Source organism: Heterodontus francisci, chromosome 2, assembly GCF_036365525.1.
Source record: "Heterodontus francisci isolate sHetFra1 chromosome 2, sHetFra1.hap1, whole genome shotgun sequence".
NCBI classification, from domain to species: Eukaryota; Metazoa; Chordata; class Chondrichthyes; order Heterodontiformes; family Heterodontidae; genus Heterodontus; species Heterodontus francisci.
The window spans coordinates 94,547-120,829 of NC_090372.1; the positions used below are offsets into that span (position 1 = coordinate 94,547).

At 43.9% G+C, this 26,283-nt stretch overlaps 1 protein-coding gene across 1 annotated transcript in view; it reads left to right on the forward strand.

The window, feature by feature from the left end:
• Positions 1-786: 786 nt before the first annotated feature.
• The window catches only part of LOC137381309 (brain acid soluble protein 1 homolog), a 117,957-nt gene continuing 92,460 nt past the window's right edge, over positions 787-26,283 (forward strand). The window contains exon 1 of the mRNA XM_068053686.1: positions 787-953. The gene's annotated coding sequence lies outside the window, so the exon portion shown is untranslated. The remainder of the gene's footprint in view (positions 954-26,283) is intronic.

A 26,283-nucleotide genomic window follows, 5' to 3' on the forward strand; every position in this document is an offset into this window, starting at 1 on the left:
TTTATTGCTTTTTATTGAAAGTTTAATGGTGAAAGGTTTTATTTCATCCCCTCTAATATTCTTCTCATTTGGAGAGCCGGTGAAGATACGATGGGTCTAATGGCCTCCTTCTGCGCTGTAACATTTCTGTGAATTCTGTGATAGAATCTTACAAAAGAATTGAATCAGAATCGCCTCTGAAAGCGATTCAAACTGCTCAGGTACAGCATTTTGTTCGGCGCTTTTCTACAAACATTGCAGAGGGCGCCAAAGATCTTCGCAATCAGGAGTGTTATATTCAGCAGCTTCACATTAACCCATCCCCAGAATTTAACCGGAATTGCTTCTTTATTGTAACAGCAGAAATCGCCCCCACCTCCCCCCCCCCCCCCCCCCTCCTCCCAATTCCTTGACAAGTTAATTGGGAAAAAATATCCATTTATAGCTTGGCTCCATCCGCTGCCACACAATTAAATCCACAATTCAAGGGTTAAACACTTTTTTGATATAGAAAAAGTCTTTGAAATGGCAAATACTTTTAATTCAGTAAATGGGCAGAGCTCACTATGAAAATTAATTACGTGGGACTTATTTCAGTAACATTAACATTTCAGGGATTAAACTAAAATTTTCATCCAGGGGTGTATATTTGTAAAAGATAAAAGGCTGCGTTTATTGAAGTGTGCCAAATCTTTAATTAAACGATTTATTAAAGCACTTCAAAGCTGACTATTTGAAGTTGGAATTTGGAAATGCTTAAAGAACACGTGATGCGCGTCCCTGTGTCCAATTGTGCTCACAGCGCCATCTCTCAGTAACGATATTATTTTACAAATGGGCTAAGGTTTACCCAGCTCCTGCCCACACTCAGGCGATATGCAGCAGTAGACGAGCGTCGCGTAAATCCCCCAGTCCTGCTCCGATTTCACAGGCAGTGCAGCCAAGTCCAGCTGAAAAAGGCGATCGGAATAACGGTAAGAGACGGACCTGGTGCTTCCCTGGAAGGAAACGAACCGTCCGGTGCATCTGTCTCACAAACATTAAAGGTTTTGATCTGCTGGGGCGATCGGGAGGGAGCAGCATTTTTAAGACAAAGCGGCGACCTGAATAATTGGCAGAAAATGACAAGTGCAGCCAGTGTGTTGAGAAGGGAGTTGGGTCCGTTTTACAGGACTGTGGCTGTGATGTGTGATTGCACTATGTGTCACTTCAGATGACTGAATCATTTTTATAGACTACGGTTAACTGTTTTTTGTAGAAAGCTTTACGAAAGTGTTGTGATCTAATAAGAGCGCAATTCAACAAGTCTTACCTATTAAACTCAGTAACCTGCTGCGAATATGAGGCACAAGCTACCGTCTCCCTCTATATGTTTTATTAGTCAAAGCGATCTAGCGACAAAAAGGGCGACAGTGCCATTAAATTGATTGTTTCGTACTTACGGATATCATCCTATGAAAAATACTGAGATGCATATTTAACAGCAGTTAATCCCCAACATCTGAACCTATTTATTATATTTTACATCCAATTGCCATTATTTCAGATTACCGAATGTAGTTTTGTGTCTGTTAATAGAGATTGTTGGAGTGGGAATGACAATCACTCGCTAACAAAAGACTTACCATTCAGGAAATGACTTTACTGCTTGGATGAAATCTGTGGTTTAATGACTGTTATGAAGGAATTTATTGTAAATGATTCGCGTCTTTTAGGTCGAGCACATCTGGAAACGTTGTCCCGATGCACTGACTTGATGCCCACGGGGGAAGGTGTCTGTTTTTTGGGGGGAAATGCATATCGTAATGGAATTATCGTAGATTCTGCACATGTGAATTGTTGCCCAAATGTTGAAATTTAGGATGCAGTGTTTTTTTTCCACCGTAAAGACTTTGCAACCTTTCGATAGAGTTGATTTCCAGCATAACTGGGCCCTGTGAGCCTCCCAAAGACTGCAGTAGATTTAATATATATAGTAATTTATTTCCTTTGTTTCCCCTAACGCATGCGCTTCACTGCAGGGTGGGGAACGAAGGCATCTCCATAAATCATTCTGTCATTTGTGCCCAATCAGTAGGACAATAGGAATTCTTAACTGAATAAATTCTATAATTCTCACCTATCTATGAAACAATACATTATTTACCTACACTTACTGATCTTGTGGTTTCTACGTTTTCCCTCTAATTATATAAACATTCATTTGTGATCTATTTTTCTTTTCCTAATGAGCAAAATAACCCTGTAAGAATGATCAAGAGACAAAAAATGTTGAAACCACAAGACTTCAGCACAGACAAGCCTGGAGATGTTGTCTGGCACCAACTGAGAATTCCAGGGTGCTTTAGGGAAAGGCTTGGCTGTAAATGTATTGCAACAACTGTTTGAAATCATGTTGAAGCAATGCTTACTTGTTACTGTACTGTTTTTAAGCTGTTGTGTGCAGATGTATATGTGGAAAGAATATTAATGCAACAAATATGCATCTCCAAATGTGCTTTTTGAGTTTGGGGCTACAAATATGGCAAAACTAAAAAAGATATTGGAGATGGAGGAAGTTGCCCTGTCATGTGTTTCTTCCTCTACCTGCTCCGGTAAGCAGGTGGCATCAGAGTGAGATATTTTATTAGCCACAAATCATTTTAAGGCTAGACACCAATTACCTAAATATTCTCCAGTCAAACTGCAACTGGTTATAGCTTTGAAAACATTGGTCATCATTAAAAAATATTGCAAATTAACAAACATTGCTGCTTTGCAGAGGAATAGCGAAAACAATAACTGTTTTCAATATGATCTGCAATGTTATGCTTCAGTGCTGATATGGTATTTTTGAAATTCAGTTTATGCCATTATTTTGCATAAAAAAGTAAACTTTATGATGATATTCCTTTAAAAGCACAAACATTCATTCCTACTTTCATTAAAATTTTGGGTGGCACACATGACCTGATCCTCAGTTTCTTCCTCCTCCTATGCTGCAATATTAGAGAAAAAAATGGCTAAAAATATATATTAAAAAATCCTTGTCTAAGTTCTCTTAACAAACTATGCTGCTCCTCTGGGACAATTCTGTCATTTTTTTTCATGGGATGTGCACATTTATTGCCCATTCCTAATTGCCCTTGCCTTCTTGAACCGCTGCAGTTTATGTGGGGTAGGTACACCCACAGTGCTGTTAGGAAGGGAGTTCCAGGATTTTGACCCAGTCACAATGAAGGAACGGCGATATAGTTCCAAGTCAGGATGATGTGTGACTTGGAGGGGAACTTGCAGGTGGTAGTATTCCCATGCAACTACTGCCCTTGTCCTTTTAGTTGAGAGAGGTTGTGGATTTGGAAGGTGTTGTCTAAGGAGCCTTGGTGCATTACTGCGGTGCATCTTGTAGATGGTACACACTGCTGCCACTGTGTGTCAATTGTGGGGGGAGTGAATGTTTGTGGATGGGGTGCCAATCAAGCAGGCTGCTTTGTCCTGGATGGTGTTGAGCTTCTTGAGTGTTGTTGGAGCTGCACCCATCCAGGCAAGTGGAGAGTATTCCATCACACTCCTGACTTGTGCCTTATAGATGGTGGACAGGCTTTGGGGAGTCAGGAGCTGAGTTATTTGCTGCAGGATTCCCAGCCTCTGACCTGCTCTTGTAGCCATGGTATTTATATGGCTACTCCAGTTCAGTTTCTGTTCAATGGTAATCCCCAGGTGTTGATAGTGGGGGATTCAGCGATTGTAGTGCCATTGAATGTCAAGGGGAGATGGTTAGATTCTCTGTTGTTTGAGATGGTCATTGCCTGGCACTTGTGTGGTGCGAATGTTACTTGCCACTAATCAGCCCAAGCCTGGATATTGTCCAGGTCTTACTGCATTTCTACATGGACTGCTTCAGTATCTGAGGGGGCCCGACTGGTGCTGAACCTTGCACAATCATCACGTCTGACCTTATGATTGAAGGAAGGTCATTGATGAAGCAGCTGAAGATGGTTGGGCGTAGGACACTACCCTGAGGAACTCCTGCAGTGATGTCCTGGAGCTGAGATAATTGACCTCCAACAACGACAACCATCTTCCTTTGCACTAGGTATGACTCCAACCAGCGGACAGTTTTCCTCTTGATTCCCATTGTCTCTAGTTTTGCTAGGACTCCTTGATGCCATACTCGGTCAAATGCTGCCTTGATGTCAAGGACAGTCACTCTCACCTCACCTCTGGAGTTCAGCTCTTTTGTCATTGCTTCAACCAAGACTGTAATGAGGTTAGGAGCTGAATGGCCCTGGGGGAACCCAAACAGACCGTCACTAAGCAGGTTATTGCTAAGCAAGTGCCACTTGATAGCACCATCGACGACACCTTCCATCACTTTACTGATGATGGAGAGTAGACTGATGGGCCAGTAATTGGCAGGGTTGGATTTGTCCTTCTTGCGATGGACATACCTGAGCTATCTGCCACATTTCCAGGTAGATGCCAGCATTGTAGCTGTACTGGAATAGCTTGGCTAGGGGCGTGGCAAGTCCTGGAGCACAGGTCTTCAGTATTATTGCCGGAATATTGTCAGAACCTATAGATTTTGTTGTATCCAATGCCTTCAGTCGTTTCTTGTTATCACTCGGAGTGAATCGAATTGACTGAAGACTGGCATCTGTGATGCTGGGATTTCAGGAGGAGGCCAAGATGGATCATACACTCGGCACGTCTGACGGAAGATTGTTGCAATTGCTTCAGCCTTGTCTTTTGCACTGATGTGCTGGAATCCCTCATCATTGAGGATGGGGATATTTATGGAGCCTCCTCCTCCAGTTAATTGTTTAATTGTCCACCTCCATTCATGACTGGATGTGGCAGGACTGCAGAGCTTGGATCTGATCCATTGGTTGTGGGATCGTTTAGCTCTGTCTATCGCATGCTGCTTATGCTGTTTGGCATGCAAGTAGTCCAGGGTTGTAGCTTCACCAGCTTGACAGCTCATTTTGAGTTAACGTTTCGGGTCAGTGACCCTTCTTCGTAACTCAGTTCCGAAGAAGGATCACTGACCCTAAACGTTAACTCTGCTTCTCTTTCCACAGATGCTGCCAGACCTGCTGAGTGGTTCCAGCATTTCTTGTTTTTATTTCAGATTTCCAGCATCTGCAGTATTTTGCTTTTATTATACCTCATTTTGAAGTATGCCTGGTGTTGCTCCTGGCATGCCCATCTGTAGTCTTCATTGAACCAAGGTTGATTCCCTCGGATTGATGGTCATGGTAGAGTGGGGAATATGCCGAGCCATGAGGTTACAGATTGTGATTGAGTACAGTTCTGCTGCTGCTGCTGATGGCCCGCAGTGCCTCATGGATGCCCAGTTTTGAGTTGCTAGATTTGTTCAGAGTCAATCCCATTTAGCACGGTGGTAGTGCCACACAACACAATGGAGGGTACCCTCAATGTGAAGACGGGAGTTCGTCTCCACAAGGACTGTGCGGTGGTCACTCCTACCAATACTGTCATGGACAGATATAACTGCGACAGTCAGATTGGTGAGGACAAGGTCAAATATGTGTTTCCCTCTTGTTGGTTCACCACCTGCTGCAGACTCAGTTTAGCAACTATATCCTTTTGGACTTGGTCAGCTCGGTCAGTAATGGTGGTACCGAGCCACTCTTGTTGATAGACATTGAATTCCCCCACCCAGAGTACATTTTGTGTTCTAGCCACCCTCAGTGCTTCCTCCAAGTGGTGTTTAACATGGAGGAGTACTGGTTCATCAGCTTAGGGGTGGGGGGATGGTGCGGGAGGTGGTAATCAGCGGGAGGTTTCCTTGCCCATGTTTGACCTGATGCTATGAGACTTCATGGGGTTTGGAGTCGATGTTGAGGACTCCAAGGGCAGTTCCCTCTGGACAATATACCACTGTGCCGCCACCTCTGCTGGGTCTGTCCTGCCGTTGGGACAGGACATACCCAGGGATGGTGATGATGGTTTCTGGGACAGTGTCTGTAAGATATGATTCTGTGAGTATGACAATGTCAGGCTGCTGCTTGACTAGTCTGTGGGACAGCTCTCCCAAATTTGGCACAAGCCCCCAGATGTTAATAAGGAGGACTTTGCAGTGTCGTTTACAATGCCTTGGTCGATGTCGGGTGGTCCATTCAGTATCATTCCTTATCGGCTTTGTAGCTTGCTAGGCCATCTCAGAGGGAATTCAGAGTCAACCACGTTGCAGTGTGTCTGGTGTCACATGTAGGCCAGACAAGGTAAGGACAGCAGATTTCCTTCCCTAAAGGACATTAGTGAACCAGATAGGTTTTTACAATAATCGACAATGGTTTCATGGCAATCATTAGACTAGCTTTTAATTCCAAATTTATTAATTGAACTCAAATTCCACTTTCCGCCATGTTTGGACCACATAATAGTGAAAAAACCAATGCAGTTTCAAGAATATTTGTTGGCGACATGGTTAAGAGGTGTGTTTTGCGTTGGTATATTATCCTTTGTTCAGTTTCTATACAGATGGGAAATAGACTATTTTGATACAATTTGCATCCTGATTTATGATGATCAACATTTCAAATTATTGTTGTGGTCACTTGAAGTCCGAACTAGAATTTAGAAAAGCGAAACCTTGTAAATGTTTGTCATTATCCACCATAGAGGCAGCATGATGCCATATTTTGCGCAAACATTTTCAAAATGGGCTGATCCTGCTATTGCAGGGACTGAACCTTACTGAATTTTCCTGCATGGTCATGATGGTCCTTTAATTCATTGCTAATTAAACTTGATAACATTAAAGAACACATCTTAAAACAGTGTAAAACCTTTGCTATAAATCTGGCTGCTTAAACAGCTTCATGTTGACCAAGGAGTGCTTAGTACATTTTGCAGTAATGGCAGTTAACCTTCCCCGTAAAGGGCACCATTAACCTCTCACTGGGTGGAACCCACAGCTTATGAATGGTTACCTGAACCATGCCTTTCAAGTTAACTTGGATGAGGTGAATGAGAAATAGACATTGTGACACATGAGAATTTGTTGCTGCGAACACTAATGGCACTAAAAAGTCATGCTTTTATCTGCCAAAAATAGAGCTGTATGATTATTAATGTATTAGAGGGTTCTGAGCAGTCAATAAAATGTTGCCATAAATTAACTAAGCTACAAGTGCTCAAAAATTAAACTTAGTGACCCAAGTCTAATGATTAGGTTTGCATTAAGTAGTGAAGAAATAACTTGCTGAACTCCACAGGACTAGGTGTCGCAGATGGGCATGCCATGAATTTTCCCAAGTCTATCTCAATGTCATCTGTATGTGAAACTCAATTAGCATCTGCAGCATTTCATAGCACAGTCAAGTTTAGCATGATAGTAGAACATAGTTGCCTATCAGCATCTCTATAAGAAAATTTTGGTTATTTTTTTCGATAATTTATAAGATCTGGACCCAGAGGATGCAATGTGTTTGCCTCCCTTCAATTCTCAAGATTCTGCCTCTGCCTGTACAGTCTTGGCTAAGAACTGTGACTGTTAAACTCAATTGCTTGTGAGTAGGTCCATCAATCCATCGGCGACAGCAATGGAGAGACATTGCTAGGCTGTCAATCCTCCACAGGACTCTGGAGCAGCAACACAGACATTGCTAATGCTTAAATCAAACCTTCATATTTATGGGTGGACACCAGAGCAGCTGCACTTGAGCATTCAGAATCAATTTCTAGTATACCAGAGGCAAATTTCATATAGTGCTTCTGCCTGTCCAACTGTTTTTTAGACTGTGTTGTCACCAGGAGTTCTGCTCTTTGTATATAGCAGTTCAAATGTGTAGTTAACCATCACTGGCTGAACTAGAGTTCCTGGAGCATAGCATACGGGAAATCTGTGACTTTCCAATTTATAACTCAGCACTTTTTTTCAAATCCAATAGTTCTGTGAGTGACACTACAGTCAGGTTCATGAGAAATTAACCCTTGTTATGGTGGTTTTCACTTGAATCATATTGTTATGTCATCTAACATACAAATCTAAATGAAAAGCAAAATACTGCAGATGCTGGAAATCTGAAATAAAAACCAGAAATGCTGGAAATACTCAGCAGGTCTGGCAGCATCTGTGGACAGAGAAGCAGAGTTAACGTTTCAGGTCAATGACCCTTCATCAGAACTGGCAAATATTAGAAATGTAAAAGGTTTTAAGCAAGTAAAGTGGGGGTGGGGCAAGAGATAACAAAGGAGAAGGTGTTGATAGGACGAGGTCACAGGGAATAACTGAGCAGAAGATCATGGAACAAAGGCAAATAGTATGTTAATGGTATGTTAATGAATAGGAAGTAAATTTGTTTCCTTTTTGCAACACATTCTATTCGCAGTGTCAGGAAATTTGGGGCATTGGTTAACCCATAGTTTATTTCACTGCCTTAATAGCTAGCTGAATGACTTTGGTTTATGTTGTACAGCACTGGAAATTAACAGGTTAATAACAGTTTAGTTCAGGAGGTAGAATATTGCACTGTTGGAGCAGACAACCAGCAGTCAACCTTTGTAAATGCTGGTGAGCTTTGAAAGAAGCTGAAAAATTTCCAGGAACGCAAACTGGTAGGAACTTCTGAACTATGTTAGGATTCATGAACTTAAAACATCGAAAAATGGCATTCCTTCATATCACAAATATGGGCTCAAAGAATTACCTATTCTGTGCTATTGCATGACTTACAAAACAAAATTCCAAAGATTCAAGGACTGCACAAAAGGGACATTCGTTCCTGACATCTACCGGATTGTAATTACATTTCTCACTAACTTATTAGCCTTCTATGAGCATTTAGTGCAAAGGCATTTTGGTCTACATGTTTAAAACTGCTTCATTCCTTCCAGCTTTCCCAGTGTCTACTTGGAATAGTGTGAATTTTAGTGTAATTAGCATCCTCCTGCAAATGTATTACTGAAGTTATTCAATTGGCATTTACAAGTTGTTTATTTAAGCTTATCTTAGAGCATCCCATTCAAAAAGATATTTCTGCACCAAAGTTAATAAAGATGGACTTTTCTTTAGTTTATTCAAAAATGTTATAATCGAAGTCTCCCTATTTCCACTTTGTCATTCATAAATTAGCAGAAAATCCTCATCAGATGTCGATAAAGTTAAAAATGAAGTTAAAGATGTTTCCAAAGGTTTAAAGTACTGCATATACTTTACAAACATGTGGAAAAAATTGTCAAGAACTCAGTTTTGCAAAGTAAATGCTTATGGCGAGTTAGTACTAGCAAGCTAACGTTACATTAAGTTGGATGGAAGCCCTGTAATTTACTAGTATGCAGCATACAATACTAAGTGTGTGCAGGAGGGTTTTCTGACACAGTATGTGGACAGGCCAACCAGGGGCGATGCCACATTGGATTTGGTACTGGGTAATGAACCCGGCCAGGTGTTCGATTTAGATGTAGGTGAGCACTTTGGCGATAGTGATCACAATTCGGTTAGGTTTACCTTAGCGATGGGCAGGGACAGGTATATACCGCAGGGCAAGAATTATAGCTGGGGGAAAGGAAATTATGACGCGATTAGGCAAGATTTAGGATGTGTAGGACGGGGAAGGAAACTGCAGGGGATGGGCACAAACGAAATGTGGAGCTTATTCAAGGAGCAGCTAATGCGTGTCCTTGATAAGTATGTACCTGTCAGGCAGGGAGGAAGTTGTCGAGCAAGGGAGCCGTGGTTTACTCAAGAAGTTGAAGCGCTTGTCAAGAGGAAGAGGGCGGCTTATGTTAGGATGAGACGTGAAGGCTCAGTTAGGGCGCTTGAGAGTTACAAGCTAGCCAGGAAGGATCTAAAGGGAGGGCTAAGAAGAGCAAGGAGAGGACACGAGAAGTCATTGGCGGATAGGATCAAAGAAAACCCTAAGGCTTTCTATAGGTATATCAGGAATAAACGAATGATAAGAGTTAGAACAGGGCCAATCAAGGATAGTAGTGGGAAGTTGTGTGCGGAATCAGAGGAGATAGGGGAAGCGTTAAATGAATATTTTTCGTCAGTATTTACAGTAGAGAAAGAAAATGTTGCCGAGGAGAATACTGAGATTCAGGCTACTAGGCTAGATGGGATTGAGATTCACAAGGAGGAGGTGTTAGCAATTTTGGAAAGAGTGAAAATAGATAAGTCCCCTGGGCCAGATGGGATTTATCCTAGGATTCTCTGGGAAGCCAGGGAGGAGATTGCAGAGCCGTTGTTGTTGATCTTCAAGTCGTCATTGTCGACAGGAGTAGTGCCGGAGGACTGGAGGATAGCAAATGTTGTCCCCTTGTTCAAGAAGGGGAGTAGAGACAGCCCTGGTAATTATAGACCTGTGAGCCTTACTTCGGTTGTGGGTAAAATGTTGGAAAAGGTTATAAGAGACAGGATTTATAATCATCTTGAAAAGAATAAGTTCATTTGCGATAGTCAGCACGGTTTTGTGAAAGGTAGGTCGTGCCTCACAAACCTTATTGAGTTTTTCGAGAAGGTGACCAAACAGGTGGATGAGGGTAAAGCCGTGGATGTGGTGTATATGGATTTCAGTAAGGCGTTTGATAAGGTTCCCCACGGTAGGCTATTGCAGAAAATACGGAAGTATGGGGTTGAAGGTGATTTAGAGCTTTGGATCAGAAATTGGCTAGCTGAAAGAAGACAGAGGGTGGTGGTTGATGGCAAATGTTCATCCTGGAGTTTAGTTACTAGTGGTGTACCGCAAGGTTCTGTTTTGGGGCCACTGCTGTTTGTCATTTTTATAAACGACCTGGATGAGGGTGTAGAAGGGTGGGTTAGTAAATTTGCGGATGACACGAAGGTCGGTGGAGTTGTGGATAGTGTCGAAGGGTGTTGTAGGGTACAGAGGGACATAGATAGGCTGCAGAGCTGGGCTGAGAGATGGCAAATGGAGTTTAATGCGGAGAAGTGTGAGGTGATTCACTTTGGAAGGAGTAACAGCAATGCAGAGTACTGGGCTAATGGGAAGATTCTTGGTAGTGTAGATGAGCAGAGAGATCTTGGTATCCAGGTACATAAATCCCTGAAAGTTGCTACCCAGGTTAATAGGGCTGTTAAGAAGGCATATGGTGTGTTAGCCTTTATTAGTAGGGGGATCGAGTTTCAGAGCCACGGGGTCATGATGCAGCTGTACAAAACTCTGGTGAGGCCGCACCTGGAGTATTGCGTGCAGTTCTGGTCACCGCATTATAGGAAGGATGTCGAAGCTTTGGAAAGGGTGCAGAGGAGATTTACTAGGATGTTGCCTGGTATGGAAGGAAGGTCTTACGAGGAAAGGCTGAGGGACTTGGGGTTGTTTTCGTTAGAGAGAAGGAGGAGGAGAGGTGACTTAATAGAGACATACAAGATAATCAGAGGGTTAGATAGGGTGGATAGTGAGAGTCTTTTCCCTCGGATGAGGATGGCAAACACGAGGGGACATAGCTTTAAGTTGAGGGGTGAAAGATATAGGACAGATGTCAGAGGTAGTTTCTTTACGCAGAGAGTAGTAGGGGCGTGGAACGCCCTGCCTGCAACAGTAGTAGACTCGCCAACTTTAAGGGCATTTAAGTGGTCATTGGATAGACATATGGATGTAAATGGAATAGTGTAGGTCAGATGATCGGCGCAACATCGAGGGCCGAAGGGCCTGTACTGCGCTGTAATATTCTAATTCTAAAAAAAAAAAAATCTAACTGTAATCCTCAGATCCATTTAATATTCCTGTAATCCTATTAAATACAAAAAGAATTTTATGATTGAATTTCCATGTTCTGATACTAATAATGGCACTTTTCTTCTTGCACACTTTCCAGTTTACTTAGGAACCTTTGTTGTCTTTTTAGTAAATCTATTATTTACTATTATGGTGTGACCCAGAGACACACTAGATAACTTTCATACAATCAAATAATTGTTGAAATCAAAATCTCAGCTCCAAGGTCACTTATGATTAATTACCACACTATCTTTCCCATAAAGAGCAGTGTAATTATGCTCGGTTAATTAAATATTCCACACGTAAAATGAGGCGACAGCACATTTGAAAATTTATAAAACATGCGATGGTGGTCAAAATAATGTTACTATTCCTGAGTTTCCTTACAAATGTTCTTGAAAATAACTGTCCTTAATAATTGTATGCTGTGAATTTCTTTATAAATTAAAATTATTATTTTCTGTAAATTTACAACAAATGTACAAAACTCTCACATAAATTATCAGAAAAATGGTGATGGACTGGACTGTCTGATCTTTCTTTCAACTGCCTTTGTAGAGGTTGGGAATGTCAGTTGGTTGAGTGCTGAATGTCGGCTTAGTAAGATTTGGGCGTTGACTCCAAGCAGAGTTCACAGCCTTCTGTGCTTACAAGATGGATAAAATAAATATTGGGACTGAAATTAGTTCTTGGCAGTAGTGCAACATGGGAAATAGTGAATTGGTGCCCCGATCGATGGAGAAGAAAATCGGGTAGGGTGTAAAACGTGTTACCAATTCGCTATCCACATTTTACATAACTGACCAGGACCGGTTTCACCCTGACCATATCTTAAAAGGTGGAGGAAAAGAGATTTGAAGAACTGAATATTTCTTGTCACATTGTTTCAGTGAAGATTATCACTATTCCTAAAAGCAATTCATGCTTAATAAAGATTGACCTTCACTGGGAATATTTTTCTGTTTCTGTAATGCTCATAAAAAAGTTTTGAGACTAATTTAGTTTTGTTTACTTTTTTTCCAATGGATGAGCCAAATTGGGGAAACAAATGGGTACGATTCAGTATTATGTGGGAGACTGTAATTCATGAGGGAGCAGGTAGGCTCAATATTGAAGCAATGTCACAAGAACTAGATTTAAGATAGAAAATAGCCTGACCTACCAATCCTTCATACTAACTTTAGGTGCGCAGAAGAAAATCATACCACTATCTACCAGATTATTATCCATTATCACAAACACATAATTCACAGGTAGCTTCTGAAGAAAAAACATACCGAAGGAATATAAATGCATAATGTCCTCTGTGGTTTCTTCATCAGAGATGCAATTTGTTCTGGAGAACTTCAGTTTATATTGTATTTCATTTTTCTTTAATGATAGGATGCCTTCCTTTTCTGAAACTTAAAGGTCGATGGATTTTTCCTGTAAAAATGGACTTAGGTCAAATGCATTGATAAACTTCAAGAGGACATGGATAGGCTGGTGGAATGAGTGGTCAAGTGGCAGATGAAATTTAATGCAGAAAATTGTAAAGTGATTCGTTTTGGTTGGAAGAATCAGGAGAGGCAATATTAATTAAAGGGTACAATTCTAAAGGGGGTGCAGGAACAGGCGGACCAGGAGTATTGGTGCACAACTCATTGAAGGTTGCAGGGTAGGTTGGGAAACTGGTTACGGAATTCCTAAACTTAACTAATAGGGGTATCGAGTACAAGAACATGGAATTTATAATAAACCTGTATAAAACACTGGTTCAGCCTTAACTGGAGTATTGTATCCAGTTCTCGGCACCACACTTCAGGAAGGATGTTGATGCATTAGAGAGGGTTTGAAAAGATTCATGAGAATGGTTCCACAGATGACTCTATGACTATCAGGGATTTGGGCACAGAATCAAAAATTGTCATTAAAATCAGTTCAGGCAAGGCTTTTCATTATCTTGTTGATAAACATGGAAATTAATCATTAATGTAAGCACTAGATTTTCTGGCTTCATATATATCCTAAATTCCTATTCACAGTGCTGGAAAACTAGTTTTAATGCATATATTCTACTGTATTTGTTGATTAGAACTAACCAATTATCAACTTCATGTCATTTTGGTCACTATCCAAAATATGAGGTTTAATAGGACATCAGTAAGTTGGAAGCTGGTACTCTAAATGATGTCTTTCACCTGGGATTTCCTTACTCACCCCTCCTTATGGGAACACGTGGTCATTTCCTTGTTCCTCAACTCCATTTTGAAGGCTTGGTATGCAGGAGAAAGTTACTGTCATTGCAGAAAGCATAGCAAGCAAACATTTTCAGAGCAAAGCAGAAGTTACTACCCCCATAGGAGAGCAGTATGATGGCAATATTTACAAAAAGGTGTATGTTGGTGATTAAATTACTAACATTTCAGCTCTTAGAAATTGGCTGTTTCCCATAATTTTACACATCAATAAGCAGCCATTAAAATCTTACTCAGCAGCTTGCGAGGAAAAGCTTTGCAATAATCCCAGATCTTCCGTATTTCACTTGAATGATGACTGGTGATGACTTTGTTCGCTAACTAATCTGAGTTAACTTCATCAGGATGCTAATTTCACTTCTTCATACACAAAAGTTGCACCATTTCTTAACAAATTGATCATTTTCTACACCAATGCTATGCAATTTATTTTACTGGCGATGTGAATTCTGTGAGAAATGCTACCAGCTGAGCAGGGAAACACTGTGCAGCTTCAATAGAGAGTAGAATTAGTAAATTGTACCACATAAAATTTATATTTATTGTATATTAGCAAGTGGGTCCTGAGGAGAAAAAGAGAAGGGTCGGGCGTGAGAGGGTTTATCCATTGCACAAATGATCTTCCTGATACAAAAGGTGAAGTCACATGGGATCAGCGGGGAGCTGGCAAGATGGATACAGAACTGGCTCGGTCATAGAAGACAGAGGGTAGCAATGGAAGGGTGCTTTTCTGAATGGAGGGATGTGACTAGTGGTGTTCCGCAGGGATCAGTGCTGGGACCTTTGCTGTTTGTAGTATATACAAATGATTTGGAGGAAAATGTAGCTGGTCTGATTAGTAAGTTTGCGGACGACACAAAGGTTGGTGGAGTTGCGGACAGTGATGATGATTGTCAGAGGATACAGCAGGATATAGATCGGTTGGAGACTTGGGCAGAGAAATGGCAGGTGGAGTTTAATTTGGACAAATGTGAGGTAATGCATTTTGGAAGGTCTAATGCAGGTGGCAAGTATGCAGTAAATGGCAGAACCCTTAGGAGTATTGACAGGCAGAGAGATCTGGGCGTACAGGTCCACAGGTCACTGAAAGTGGCAACGCAGGTGGATAAGGTAGTCAAGAAGGCATACGGCATGTTTGCCTTCATCGGTCGGGGCATAGAGTATACAAATTGGCAAGTCATGCTGCAGCTGTACAGAACTTTAGTTAGGCCGCACTTAGAATATTGCATGCAATTCTGGTCGCCACACTACCAGAAGGACGTGGAGGCTTTGGAGAGGGCACAGAGGAGGTTTACCGGGATGTTGCCTGGTCTGGAGGGCATTAGCTATGAGGAGAGTTTGGATAAACTCTGATTGTTTTCACTGGAACGACGGAGGTGGAGGGTCGACATGGTAGAGGTTTACAAAGTTATAAGCGGCATGGACAGAGTGGATAGTCAGCAGCTTTTTCCCAGGGTGGAAGAGTCAGTTACTAGGGGACATTGTTTAAGGTGAGAGGGGCAAAGTTTAGAGGGGATGTACGAGGCAATTTCTTTACACAGAGGATGGTGAGTGCCTGGAACTTGTTGCCGGGGGAGACAGTGGAAGCAGGTACGATAGCGACGTTTAAGAGACATCTTGACAAATATATGAATAGGATGGGAATAGAGGGATACGGTCCCCGGAAGTGCAGAAGGTTTTAGTTTAGGCAGGCATCAAGATCGGCGCAGGCTTGGAGGGCCGAATGGCCTGTTCCTGTGCTGTACTGTTCTTTGTTCTTTGTTCTTTGATGGCTGACCAAGACATGCTAATAGCAAATGTGGGGGGATGGCTGGCGAGACATTTTATTAATACGTTGAAATTGGGCTCCCACAGTGCAATTAGGAGCTGATTTGAAATTGACTGTTGCTGCGTAGAAGTCCCAGGGTTTCGGAAACTCAGGAGAGATAGGGAGGCGGGAGCTGCCAACTCCACCAGGTTAAGTGGCTTTATTAGCTTTCCTCATGGGGCAGGAGAAGCAGGAGTGCCTCCGTCAGGAAGGTTCCTTGTTCATGATCTCTGGCCTTTCTCCCCTCTCACGATCTCCGGCCTCTTTCCCTTCTCACAAATCCTGGCCTTTCTCCCCCACATCATGATTGTGGCCTCTCTCCTCCCTTCTGATCCCTAGCCTCCCTCATAATGGCAACCATCTTTGACTGTCCCCCACTTTGGACTCCTGCTTTTGGTGTTCCCTCCCTCTTGTCCACTGGGAAGACTATCCATTTGTCCAGCCACTGGGTGGGAAATGGAGCTAAAAAATGTTAATGAGCTGCTGCTGTTAAGTTCAGCAGGACCTCCACTTCCCCAGTTTCTGGGGCTGTGTTTGACCTCACTGTCCCCCCTTTACCCCTCCCTGCCATCTCTGTATCCCCTTCTCACCCTTCCCAGTCCCCTCTCCGCCCATCCATGCACTCGTCTCTGGCTTCCAGGACTGTATTCAATCTTCTGCCCCCTCCTTGAACCCTCCCTACCCTATTCTCATCGACTCTTTGCACCCTCCACGCACTCTGTCCTCCCCCTCCCCCTCCCCACACCCTCCCCACCGACCTGTAAGTAATTGGATCCATAGGTTCTGAAATTCTTGGTCGATCAAATTAGTTTTTCCGAGAGCATATTACAATAAGGTTTAAGGTAACAACTAACAAAGACATAAGCATGACAAGGACCAGGGTCATATTTATTTATTCAATTCGTGGGGTGCAGACGTCGCTGGCAAGGCCAGCATTTATTGCCATCCTTAATTTTCCTTGAGACGGTGGTGGTGAGCCACCATCTTGAACCACTGCAGTCTGTGTGGTGAAGATATACCCACAGTGCTGTGGGTGATAGTGAAGGAACAGCAATATAGTTCCAAGTCAGGATGGTGTGTGACTGCGAGGGGAACTTGCAGGTGATGTTCCCATGCATTTGGGGCCCTTGTCCTTTTATGTGGTAGAGGTTGTGGGTTTGGAAGGTGCTGTCAACAGAGCCTTGGTGAGTTGCTGCAGTGCATCTTGTAGATGGTACACACTGCTGCCACTGTGCACCGGTGGTGGAGGGAGTGAATGTTGAAGGTTGCGGATGGGGTGCCAATCAAGCAGACTGCTTTGTCCTGGATGGTGTCGAGTTTCTTGAGCGTTGTTGGAGCTGCACCCATTCCAGCAATTGGAGATTATTCCATCACATTCCTGACTTGTGCCTTGTAGATAGTGGACAGGCTTTGGAGAGTCAAGAGGTAGATTACTCGCCGCAGAATTCCCAGCCTCTGACCCTGTTCTTGTAGCCACGGTATTTGTATGGCTGGTCCAGTTAAGATTCTGGTCAATGGTAACCCCCAGGATGTTGGTGTTTCAGTGACAGTAATGCCGTTGAATGTCAAAGGGAGATGGTTAGATTCTGTCTTGTTAGAGATTGTCATTGACTGGCATTTGTGTGGCATAAATGTTACTTGCTACTCATCAGCCCAAGCCTGAATGTTGTCTCGGTCTTGCTGCATGTGGACACGGACTCTTTCATATCTGAGGACTTGTAATTAGTATTGAACACTCTGCAATTGGCAGTGATCATCCCCACTTCTGACCTTATGTTGGAGGGAAGGTCATTAATGAAGCAGCTGAAGATGTTTGGACCTAGGACATTACCCTGATAAATTCCTGTAGTGATGTCCTGGAGATAAGATGATTGACCTCCAACAAGCACAACCATCTTCCTTTGTGCGAGATATAACTCCAACCAGTGGACAGTTTTTCCACGGATTCCTATTAATTTCAGTTTTGCTCGGGCTCCTTGATGCCACACTCAGTCAAATGCTTCCTTGATATCAAGAGCAGTCACTCTCACCTCACATCTGGAATTCAGTTCTTTCGTCCATGTTTGGACCAAGGCTGTGATGAGATTTGGAGCGAAGTGACTTTGGCAGAACCAAACTGAGAGTCAGTGAGCAGGTTATTGATAAGTGTTGCTTGATAGCACTGTCAATGACACCTTCCATCACTTTTACTGATGATTGAGAGTAGACTGATCAGCTGGTAATTGGCCAGATTGGATTTGGCCTGTGTTTTATGACAGTGTTGTCGCTGTACTGAAACAGCTTGGCTAGGTATGCAGCTAGTTCTGGAGCACAAGTCTTGAGTACTTCCACCAGGATGTTGTCAGGGCCCATAAGCCTTTGCTGTATTCAGTGTCTTCAGCTGTTTCTTGATGTCATATAGAGTGAAACAGATTGGCTGAAGACTGGCATCTGTGATGCTGGGGACCTCAGGAAGAGGCCGAAATGGATCATTCACTTGGAATGTCTGGCTGAAGATGGTTGCAAATGCTTCAGCCTTGTCTTTTGCACTCATGTGCAGTGCTCCCCCATCATTGAGGATGGGATGTTAATGGAGCCTCCTCCTCCCATTAGTTATTTGACTGCCAACCACCAGTCATGACTGGATGTGGTAGGACTACAGAGCTTTGATCTGATCCATTGGTTGTGGGATTGCTTTGCTCTATCTATAGAATGCTGCTTCCACTGTCCAGCATGCATGTAGTCCTGTGTTGTAGTTTGACCATGTTGGCATCTCATTTTTAGGTATACCTGGTGTTCCTCTTGTTGTGCTCTCCTACACTCCTTATTGTTTTGATGCTAATGGTAGAGTGAGGGATATGCCATGCCATGAGGTTACAGATTGTGGTTGAATAACAATTCTGCTACTGCTGATGGCCTCTCATGGATGCCCAGTTTTGAGCTGCAAGATCTGTTCTGAATCTATCTCATTTAGTGCAATTGTGGTGCCACACAACACAATAGAGGGTGTACTCTGTGTGAAGATGGGACTTGGTTTCCATAAAGACTGTGCAGTGGTCACTCTTACCAATACTGTCATGGTCAGATGTATTTGCAGGTAGATTGATGACGACATGGTCAAGCAGGTTTTTCCCTCTTGTTGGATCGCTCATCATCTGCTGCAGGGCCAATCTGGCAGATATGTCCTTCAGGGCTCAACCAGCTTGGTCAATAGTGGTGCTACCGAGCCACTCTTGGTGATAGACGTTGAAACCAGAGTACATTCTGTGCCCTTGCTACCTTCAGTGCTGCTTCCAAGTGGTGTTCAACATGGAGAAGCACTGATTCATCAGTTGAAGGAGGGCGGTAGGTGGCAATCAGCAGGAGGTTTCCTTGCCCATGTTTGACCTGATGCCCAGGGACCTCATGGAGTTTGGAGTCAATGGTGAGGACTCCCAGGGCTACTCCCTCCTGACTGTATACCACTGTGCAACCACCTCTGGTGGGTCTGTCATAGAATCATAGAAAGTTTAAGGCACAGAAAGAGGCCACTTGGCCCATCGTGTCTGTGCCAGCCGAAAAACGATCCACTTATTCTAATCCCACCTTCCAGCATTTGGTCTGTAACCTTGCAGATTAGAGCACTTGAGGTGCATATCCAGACTCCTTTTGAAGGAGTTGAGGGTCTCTGCCTCAACTATCCTTTCAGGCAGTGAGTTCCAGACCCCCATCACCCTCTGGGTGAAAAGGCTTTTCTTCATCTCCCCTCCAATTTTTCTACCAATCACTTTAAATCTATGCCCCCTCGTCACTGACCTCTCTGCTAAGGTGAATGGGCCCTTCACCTCTACTGTATCCAGACCCCTCAAAATTTTGTACATCTCAAACAAATCTCCCCTCAGCCTTCTCTGTTCCAAGGAGAACAACCCCAGCCTATCCAATCTTTCCTCATAGCTGTATTTTTCCAGTCCTGGCAACATCCTCATAAATCTCCTCTGTACCCTCTCCAGTGCAATTACATCCTTTCTGTAATGAGGTGACCAGAACTGCACACAGTAAGCAAATTGTGGCCGAATTAGTGAGTTATACAGTTCCAGCATAACTTCCCTGCTCTTATATGCCTCTGCTCAAAATGGAAAGGATTCCATATGCCTTCTTAACCACCTTATCGACCTGTCCTGCTACCTTCAGGGATCTGTGGACATACACTCCAAGGTCCCTCACTTCCTCTACACTTCTCGTGTATTCCTTTGCCTTGTTTGACCTCCCCAAATGCATCACCTCACACTTCTCCAAGTTGAATTCCATTTGCCACTTTTCTGCTCATCTGACCAGACCATCAATATCTTCCTGCAGCCTACAGCTATCCTCCTCGCTATCTACCACACGGCCAATCTTTGTGTCACCTGCAATATGTTCCCTAGATTTATGTCCAAATCGCTAATATATACCACAAAAGACAGGGGACCTAGTTCTGAGCCCTGCAGAATGCCACTGGAAACAGCCTTCCAATTGCTAAAACACCCGGTGGTACAGGACATACCCAGGGATAATGATGGTGGTGTCTGGGACATTATCTGCAAGTTAGGCTTCAGTGAGTATGACTATGGAAGGCTGTTGCTTGACTAGTCTGTGGGACAGCTCCCCCAATTTTGGCACAAATCCCCAGATGCTGGTGAGGAGGACCTTTCAGCGTCAACTGGGGAGAGTGTGCCTTTGTCATTTCCAGTGCCGAGGCCGATGCCGGGTGGCTCGTCCGGTTTTATTCTTATTTGACTTTTCTGTAGCGGTTTGATACAAACGAGTGGTTTGCTAGGCCATTTCAGAGGACAGTTAAGAGTCAAGCACATTGCTGTTGGTCTGGAGTAATGTATCGGCTAGACCGGGTAAGGACAGCAGATTTCCATCCCTTAAGGACTTTCGTGAAGCAGATATGACAAACCCATATTTTCATGATCATCATTACTGAGGCTAGCTTTTTAGTCCAGATTTATTAATTAATTGTATTTAAACTCCTGCTGCTGCCGTGGCGGGATTTGAACTCATATCTCTGGAGCATTAGTCCAGGCCTCTGGATTAGTATTCCAGTAATGTTAGCTCGATATTACCATTCTCTATTTCCTCTCAAAGTACAAAGAACAAAGAACAGTACAGCACAGGAACAGGCCATTCAGCCCTCCAAGTCTGCGCCGATCTTGATGCCTGCCTAAACTAACACCTTCTGCACTTCCGGGGACCGTATCCCTCTATTCCCATCCTATTCATGTATTTGTGAAGATGTCTCTTAAACGTCGCTATCGTATCTGCTTCCACTGTCTCCCCCGGCAACAAGTTCCAGGCACTCACCACCCTCTGTGTAAAGAACTTGCCTCGCACATCCCCTCTAAACTTTGCCCCTCTCACCTGAAACCTATGTCCCCTAGTAACTGACTCTTCCACCCTGGGAAAAAGCTGCTGACTATCCACTCTGTCCATGCCGCTTATAACTTTGTAAACCTCTACCATGTCGACCCTCCACCTCCGTCGTTCCAGTGAAAACAATCCAAGTTTATCCAAACTCTCCTCATAGCTAATGCCCTCCAGACCAGGCAACATCCCGGTAAACCTCCTCTGTACCCTCTCCAAAGCCTCCACGTCCTTCTGGTAGTGTGGCGACCAGAATTGCATGCAATATTCTAAGTGCGGCCTAACTAAAGTTCTGTACAGCTGCAGCATGACTTGCCAATTTGTATACTCTATGCCCCGACCGATGAAGGCAAACATGCCGTATGCCTTCTTGACTACCTTATCCACCTGCGTTGCCACTTTCAGTGACCTGTGGACCTGTACGCCCAGATCTCTCTGCCTGTCAATACTCCTAAGGGTTCTGCCATTTACTGCATACTTGCCACCTGCATTAGACCTTCCAAAATGCATTACCTCACATTTGTCCAAATTAAACTCCATCTGCCATTTCTCTGCCCAAGTCTCCAACCGATCTATATCTTGCTGTATCCTCTGACAATCATCATCACTGTCCGCAACTCCACCAACCTTTGTGTCGTCCGCAAACTTACTAATCAGACCAGCTACATTTTCCTCCAAATCATTTATATATACTACAAACAGCAAAGGTCCCAGCACTGATCCCTGCGGAACACCACTAGTCACATCCCTCCATTCAGAAAAACACCCTTCCACTGCTACCCTCTGTCTTCTATGACTGAGCCAGTTCTGTATCCATCTTGCCAGCTCCCCTCTGATCCCATGTGACTTCACCTTTTGAATTAGTCTGCCATGAGGGACCTTGTCAAAGGCTTTACTGAAGTCCATATAGATAACATCCACTGCCCTTCCTTCATCAATCATCTTTGTCACTTCCTCAAAAAACTCAATCAAATTAGTGAGACATGACCTCCCCTTCACAAAACCATGCTGCCTCTCGCTAATAAGTCCATTTGTTTCCAAATGGGAGTAAATCCTGTCCCAAAGAATCCTCTCTAATAATTTCCCCACCACTGACGTAAGGCTCACCGGCCTATAATTTCCTGGATTATCCTTGCTACCCTTCTTAAACAAAGGAACAACATTGGCTATTCTCCAGTCCTCTGGGACCTCACCTGTAGCCAATGAGGATGCAAAGATTTCTGTCATTCAACTCCATTGTAACAGTGGGCATTCAGAGCCCCGAATATGCAGTGGGATTTTAAATCTTGAGGCTCAAAAGCAGCCTAATTGATCACTGTCAGTCAAAATTATGGGATGAGCTCTTTAGCTGCTGCAGAGGAAGCTAGCTCTATTTTACTGCAACCATTTCCCTCTGGCTCCCTGCTCCAATCACGCACAATTCCTGCAGAAGTACAGGGGCAAAGAAATCATTGTGAGGGAGATATTGAACTCCTGCAATCAATCAAATTAGCACACAGAAGGCTGAATTTAGTCGTGTCGGCGGGGTTCCCGGTTCCAAACCGAAAGGCAAGGGGAACCTCACCTCAGCCCTATAATTACCTGCCCAGCGCAGAGGTTTCCATCCCTTTAAGGATGGGCATCGGCCTCTCAGAGCTGCCGGCCAATCAGTGAACTGGAAGCTCAGTAGTACCAGCAGTACCACTGGGATCAGTGGCCACTGCTGGTACTCCACCAGGCCTTGGGCCCAGGCTCTGGACTGGAGACTGTTACCCAGGGTAAATCAGGTGGAGTCGCCAGGGCAGGTTTGGCAGGTCCAAGTGATGGGGGGTGGGGTGCGGTGGGTGGGCAGGGATCTTCCATGGAACACAGATTTCCCATGGAGGAGCCCCCCCCCCCCCCCCCACCTGAAGCTCCCCCCCACCAAGCCCACAGGATGATTTTACCGGGTGACCTCCCTTTGTATAATTTCAGCAGCAGCAGGAAGTGGTCCTTAAATGGCCATTAATTGGCTACATAAGGGCCTCAAATAACATCTGGGCGGGAAGGCTGTCTTTGGCGACTGAAGTCATTGCTTTTGATCCCTGCTCCTAACTCTGTTCCCTAGCTACTGACTCCATCCCTCTGCCTGAAATTAAACCAGTCTGCTTGCAACCTAGCTGTCACATTTGACCCCGGGAAGAGCTCCCGACCTCATATTCGTGCCATCACTAAGACCGCCTATTTCCACATCTGTAACATCACCCAACTTGGTTCATTTGCTACTGAAATCCTCATTCGTGCCTTTGTTACCTCTCGGCTCGACTTTTCCAACACATTCCTAGCTGGCCTCCCACATTCCACCCTCCATAAACTTGTGATCATCACGCTGCCCCATGTCTTAACTCGCACCATCTCCCGTTCCCCTATCATCCCTGTGCTCGGTAACCTATATTGGCTCACGGTTAAGCAATGTTTTGCTTTTCAAATTCTCATCCTTGTTTTCAACTCACTCCATGGCCTCACCCCCTCCCTATCTCTTTAATCTCTTCCAGCCCCACAGCCCTGCACAGATATCTGCACTCAATTGACGCTGGCTTACTGAGCTCATTTCCCTTATTTTAATCGCTGCACCATTGGTAGCCTGCCTTCAGTTGCCCCAAGCTCTCAAATACCCTCCCTACACTTCTGCGCCTCTCCACCTTGCTTTCCTTTTTTAAGACAAACCTACCTCTTTGACCAAGCCTTTGGTAATCTGACCTAATATCTCCTTTTATGGCTTGGTTTCACACTTTGTTTTACAATGCTCCTGTGAAGCACCGTGAGATATTCAAAAAGAGCGCGGAGTGCTGGGAGAGGCTTCAATTCAACAAGAGCGCGGAGTGCTGGGAGAGGCGATCCTCTATCCTTTCCTCTATCCTATCCTATCCTCTATCCTATCCTCTATCCTATCCTCTATCCTATCCTCTATCCTATCCTCAAGCCTATCCTCTATCCTATCCTATCCTCTATCCTATCCTCTATCCTCAAGCCTATCCTCTATCCTATCCTCTATCCTATCCTCAAGCCTATCCTCTATCCTATCCTCTCCTCTATCCTATCCTCTATCCTCAAGCCTATCCTCAAGCCTATCCTCAAGCCTATCCTCTATCCTATCCTCTATCCTATCCTCAAGCCTATCCTCTATCCTATCCTCTCCTCTATCCTCTCCTCTATCCTCTCCTCTATCCTATCCTCTATCCTATCCTCTATCCTCAAGCCTATCCTCTATCCTATCCTCTATCCTATCCTCAAGCCTATCCTCAAGCCTATCCTCTATCCTATCCTCAAGCCTATCCTCTATCCTATCCTCTCCTCTATCCTATCCTCTATCCTCAAGCCTATCCTCTATCCTATCCTCTATCCTATCCTCTCGCCTATCCTCTATCCTATCCTCTATCCTATCCTCTATCCTATCCTCAAGCCTATCCTCTATCCTATCCTCAAGACTATCCTCTATCCTATCCTCTCGCCTATCCTCAAACTTATCCTCTATCCTATCCTCTATCCTATCCTCTATCCTATCCTCTCGCCTATCCTCAAACCTATCCTCTATCCTATCCTCTATCCTATCCTCTGGCCTATCCTCTCGGCTATCCTATCCTCTATCCTATCCTCTATCCTATCCTCTATCCTATCCTCTATCCTATCCGCTATCCTATCCTCAAACCTATCCTCAAGCCTATCCTCTATCCTATCCTCTCGCCGATCCTCAAACCTATCCTCTATCCTATCCTCTAGACTATCCTCTATCCTATCCTCTGGCCTATCCTCTATCCGATCCTCAAGCCTATCCTTCTCTCCTATCCTCTATCCTATCCTCTATCCTATCCTCTATCCTATCCTCAAACCTATCCTCTATCCTATCCTCTATCCTATCCTCTAGACTATCCTCTATCCTATCCTCTGGCCTATCCTCTATCCGATCCTCAAGCCTATCCTTCTCTCCTATCCTCTATCCTATCCTCTATCCTATCCTCAAACCTATCCTCTATCCTTTCCTCTATCCTATCCTCAAACCTATCCTCAAACCTATCCTCTATCCTATCCTCAAACCTATCCTCCATCCAATCTTCTATCCTATCCTCTATCCTATCCTCAAACCTATCCTCTATCCTATCCTCAAACCTATCCTCTATCCTATCCTCTGTCCTATCCTCTCGCCTATCCTCTATCCTATCCTCTGGCCTATCCTCTATCCGATCCTCAAGCCTATCCTTCTCTCCAATCCTCTATCCTATCCTCAAACCTATCCTCAAACCGATCCTCTATCCTATCCTCTATCCTATCCTCTATCCGATCCTCTATCCTATCCTCTATCCTATCCTCTATCCTATCCTCTATCCGATCCTCTATCCTATCCTCTATCCTATCCTCTATCCTATCCTCCATCCAATCTTCTATCCTATCCTCTATCCTATCCTCTCGCCTATCCTCTATCCTATCCTCTGGCCTATCCTCTATCCTATCCTCTATCCTATCCTCTCGCCTATCCTCTATCCTATCCTCTCGCCTATCCTCTATCCTATCCTCTATCCTATCCTATCCTCTATCCTATCCTCTGGCCTATCCTCTATCCGATCCTCAAGCCTATCCTTCTCTCCTATCCTCTATCCTATCCTCTATCCTATCCTCTAGACTATCCTCTAGACTATCCTCTAGACTATCCTCAAACCTATCCTCAAACCTATCCTCAAACCTATCCTCAAACCTATCCTCCATCCTATCCTCCATCCTATCCTCCATCCTATCCTCCATCCTATCCTCCATCCTATCCTCCATCCTATCCTCTATCCTATCCTCTATCCTATCCTCTATCCTATCCTCAAACCTATCCTCTATCCTATCCTCTATCCTATCCTCTCGCCTATCCTCTATCCTATCCTCTATCCTATCCTCAAACCTATCCTCTATCCAATCCTCTATCCAATCCTCTATCCTATCCTCTATCCTATCCTCTATCCTATCCTCTATCCTATCCTCAAACCTATCCTCTATCCTATCCTCTAGACTATCCTCTATCCTATCCTCTATCCTATCCTCTATCCTATCCTTAAACCTATCCTCAAACCTATCCTCTATCCTATCCTCTATCCAATCCTCTCTCCTATCCTCTATGCTATCCTCTATGCTATCCTCTATCCAATCCTCTATCCAATCCTCTATCCTATCGTCTATGCTATCCTCTATCCAATCCTCTATCCAATCC